This window comes from Rhagoletis zephyria, unplaced genomic scaffold (assembly GCF_001687245.7).
Source record: "Rhagoletis zephyria isolate East Lansing unplaced genomic scaffold, Rhagoletis_zephyria_1.1 Rzeph_scaffold_00645, whole genome shotgun sequence".
Lineage (NCBI taxonomy): Eukaryota > Metazoa > Arthropoda > Insecta > Diptera > Tephritidae > Rhagoletis > Rhagoletis zephyria.
Genome location: NW_016157729.1, coordinates 49,686 through 54,618, shown reverse-complemented (window position 1 = coordinate 54,618; position 4,933 = coordinate 49,686). Strand labels below are relative to the sequence as shown.

Below are 4,933 nucleotides of genomic sequence, written 5' to 3'. Positions count from 1 at the left end.
CCTACTGAAAGAAGTCTGATGAGTAAATGTGGTGATTTCCGAAATAGCTATCACTTCTACCATTTTTTATATTTATTGTTGCTTTTCCACATTAAACTTTCATTAAAAAACGGCCTCGAGCTCAATAAAAATTGTTGAATATAATTGTTATAAGGCCATAAAATAACAAAAAAACAAATAACTTAAGGACGAGCACACCTAAAAGTTAAACATTCTAAAAATAGAATTATTAGAAAAAACCAACAACCACATGATCAAGTGAATCGCAGCGGAATAGCTGCGCTTGATTGTGTTGGCATAACAAAATGAAAAAGTGGGAAAAAAACAACGATAATTTACAAAGCGAGCTGAGCACAGCGCACAGGCAACTGGCTGAGTCAGTGGGATCGTCGGTTCGAAGCCTACTGAAAGAAGTCTGATGAAGAAATGTGGTGATTTCCGAAATAGCTATCACTTCAACCATTTTTTCTAATTATTGTTGCTTTTCCACATTAAACTTTCATTAAAAAACGGCCTCGAGCTCAATAAAAATTGTTGAATATAGTTGATTACTTATTGTAAATTCTGGGTAAATGCATTTGAAATTATTCTTGCCTAAATGAATGCAGGTTAATTAACTAATTCAAAGAATGTTTACTACAGATGGAAAAAAATAACTACATATGTTTAACTATACAAATATGGGTATAACTTATATTTTCAAAAAATGTCACTTAGATCCTTATGATTCTTGCCCATTCAATTGTAATTAAATCCGCTTTAAATCAAACAATTTTTGTACCAAAAACAACGTCACTAGAAAAAACTAAAAAATTATTAAAATTATTTATATTCATAGCAAACTTTTCCACGTTTGCTTTATCGCATGAATCTAAATTTCGCTTCAGTTTCCCCACAATTTTTCCAGCAGACACAAAATGTCACTTATAGCATTTTATACTGCGCGTTTAATAAAACATTTTTATGTGAAAGCAATAAAAAGTGGGTTAGCCGCGAGCCGGTTGTACCCCATTAATTTCGTTCGTTTCGCCACTATGCATATGTATATGTATAGCTAGTATCCCTATGGTACGTTATAGCATATATGTAGAAGTAGGGACACGAATTTCGATACGATACGATACCATATCGATACTTTTGGCATTCGATACCGATATTTTCTACTCGATAGTTTTAAAATGATATTTTCTGGAATCGAGTACCAGAATCCTAGTATCGTATCGAATGTAATAAACTCACATTACAAGGATAATGTTATTAACAATTCTTCCCGATATAAATTGGGCTTTGAAGAGCAGAAATGTGTAATATAGTGAGGATTGCATGTGGTGGAATTTGAACCCTCGACCTCGGTGTTTTAAGACAACACCTCAATCTCTACGTGTTGTTACACAATATTAGTGTTTGACAGAGATTCTTCTCCGATTTGCAAAGTGCGCCTTAAGTTCTGAACACATTAAAAACGACGAGCTACGGGCCACAGCTTCCAATTTGTTATATTCATTGTCTAAACGCTTTGTCGATGGCGACATGATTTTTTTGAATGCGTCGGCGACATCATGAATTTGTACGAGTTTGACATAAAAGAAGAGGAAGAACCTTATCTGTCGCTGGAAAAAAAGAAATAGATCTAATCTGGCCACAACCACAGTCATCGCGTAGCCCGGTCGGCGCCAAAATAATTATCTACATAAGTAGTACGTGTTAAAATAATTTGACAGCTATGGTCCATAGCTCGTCGTTTTCATTGTGTTCGGCCTATTAATGTTGTGGCACAAAAGGGGTCCCTACAGTTTTATGTCGACTTTGAACGGCGATTTTGTTTTAATGGGAAGCTATTTTTCATTTTCAAGTCTTGAGCACTTCTAATCATTGCACCACATCGGCCTATATACGAGACCTATATTCATATACATTTTTTGAAATTTGGTATCGATATTTGGAATATCGAGTATTTTTATTCCGATATTAATGGGTACCCGATATTTTTAAAGCGATACTTGAAATGAGTACCATATCGATACTTTCTGTTCGATATCGTGTACCTATGTAGATGTCACCATCAGAAAGAAATGTCTTTAACAGAATTTAGTTAAAGATTGCTAAAAATACTTACATGAAAACAACTTCTGCAACGGTAAATTCTTTTATCGTGATCTACTTAAATGCACATTAGCACATAAATAAAAATTTTCTCCTACAACGTTGTTAAATTAAGTGTAAGAATCCAATGCAATGCAAACAAAAATCTACGCCCGTATTAAGTTTAATTACAGCAATATTTACAGATTATTTTACATATGCATATGTATGTGTATGCATGATAAGACCAGCAAATTGATATGGTATTCACGAACTAAGACACTTAAAAGATTAAAGGTGTAGTTAGTAGAAATTTAACGTGACTAAGGGCCATTTGCTCATTGTCTTTATAAGTGAAAACAAACTTCAAAATTGCTAACAAAACGTAACCGATACTCTTTTTTTTTGTGTGGTTTTTGTGTATTATATGTATCATATAAGTTAATTGTAAAAACGAATATTTTGAAAGCAAGCTTTCTAAATATAAACGAAATCGGACCATAAATACTGGTTTACCAAATATATCGACTCGTGCGCCACCTATACGCAAAACTTTTAGTGGAGTTATTCCTCTTCATGTAGTTAATATACGTTCTAAATATGAACCAAATCAGACTATGAATACGAGTTTTTCAAATATCTTGACTCCTGCGCCACCTATCCGATTAACTTATCTTTCGTACTGCATTGTCATCGGGTTCTGAGCCAACTGTGAAGTTTCAAGTCTCTAGGTCATCGGGAAGTTGATCAAAAATTTATTGCAAGATTTGCTCCTAACAAACATACATACATATATACATTAGATGCCTTATTTTGCTAAAGTATTTCAGATCACATCTCCAGCAGCAGAATATGAAAATAGGACGCAAAGAACCTAACGAAATCAAATTTCCAAAATTAAAATACCTAAAAGGGTAGCCAATTTAATGTAGTTTTTAAGGAAGTGAACAGATTTTGAATCGAATTATATTTTAACTAGTAAATTAGGTTCAAGTGAAGCCATGTTGAAAACCACTTTCCAACTTGACAAACTTCATCACAAAATTTAAAAGCCAAAGCAGGCGTGGATGAAACTGCCGTGCTGTGGAATACTTTATCTATATTTACGACTGATAATTGCTTCGGTATTATTATTATTAATTGCTTCGGTACCACCTATCGTGTCCATTTTTGGTAGGTTGATTTCTCTTTATATCTGTAATATGCATACGTGCAATTTCAAGAAAACCGGACCCTAAATACAATTTTTTCGAATAGGTCAGTCCCTAATACAGCTATCAGGGCCAAATATTCCAATCCGTTCAGCCCCTTTACGTGATTGAGTAACAGAAATACAAACATTCACATTTATAATAGTATTAATAAGCAGGGAACGGATTTTTAGGACCTAAAAACCTATAAAAAAAGGCAAAATAAAGTAACGAAATAGGCTGGAAAAGGCAAAATAAAATAGCGAAAAAGGCAGGAAAAGGCACTAGGTATTACAAAAAAAAGGCAAACGAAGGCAAAACAAAATAGCGAAAAAGGCAGGAAAAGGCACTAGGTATTGCAAAAAAAAGCAAAATAAGGCACTAAAAAAAGACAGAAAATACGAAGAACAATAAAGAAATACATTTATTTTAGAAATGTTTATATCACAAGTAAAAAGAGAAAAACTATCAGGCATGTTCTGCATTCTTTTTTGGAGTGAAAGTTGTTTAAAAATACTTCAATTTCACATTTGGGTGTTCTACATTTTACCCTATACTTCTGAATTCCGTTTTTCCGAACATCAAATTTTAAAAATGAACCAGCAAATTGCTACTTTTCTAGAACATCAAAAATGAAAAGTTTTATTTTTGATTTTTACTTCATTTTCATTCTACTACTTTTCTGGAACATGCCAGTATGAACTAGTTTCATTATATGAAAAATTTGTACTTTGAACCTTTGACTATTTTATCCTTTCGAGTTTCTAACTCATAAAACTTCAATCTGTATAGTTGTAGTAACATTGAACCACAAGATGCATTTTGAAGTTTTCTGGCAGCATTTTCATTCGATTTTCGCGAAGAAAAGCCTTGAATGTACTAAATGTGCGCTCGACGTAAGTTGATACAAGTGGACCCCAATTTAAATATGGAACGTTTGAAACGTTCATATTATCAGGAATAAGGGCGTTTTCCTCGCCCTTTATAATTTTATCCACACCCCTTATTGTCTCCAAGCCTACGTTAGCTGAGAAAACGCCTTTGAATTTTTCCAACACCAATTTGGCAAGAGGTCCCTGCGCTTCTATAAGCCGCATGCGCATGTCTATATTTTTTAATCTTAAAAAAAAATTGTAAATGCTATAATCACTTTTTTAAAGGTAGAAAAGGCAAAAAAAGGCAAATATCTTAAAAAAGGCAAAAAAAGGCAACTCTATCTCTTTAGCAGAAAAAAAGGCAATTTCCATAAAATCCGTTCCCTGGTAATAAGTATAGATAGAATATATGCTACGCCCATTTTTCCAATAACCTTCAGTTTACTACGTGAGCGTGGAACAAATTTCATATACAACCGTGCCGAATTACAGTACTCCACCGCAAATACTTTCAAATATTTTCCAGATATTTTCCTGTGGTAAAATGGAGCCTATATTTTAAGTTTGACCTCAAGCCATACCTCGGGGGAAACTGCATTTAATTCCATGCACTGGTAAGTTTCATTAATTTAATACACATAGAGAAAAGTGGAATTAATTTTAACGTTTGTTCGCGTTTAGGCGTCGCCACTAAGTTAAAGTCAGTAGTGAAACATGACGTGACCAATTTCTACTCTGAATATGCTAACATTAAAAATACAGATTTGACAAACGAACGGAACATAG

General features: G+C 33.6%; 1 protein-coding gene across 1 annotated transcript in view; it reads right to left on the bottom strand.

The window, feature by feature from the left end:
* The window catches only part of Ent2 (Equilibrative nucleoside transporter 2), a 139,384-nt gene extending 137,086 nt beyond the window's left edge, over positions 1-2,298 (bottom strand). Inside the window, exon 1 of the mRNA XM_017613305.1 lies at positions 2,117-2,298. The gene's annotated coding sequence lies outside the window, so the exon portion shown is untranslated. The remainder of the gene's footprint in view (positions 1-2,116) is intronic.
* Positions 2,299-4,933: the final 2,635 nt, after the last annotated feature.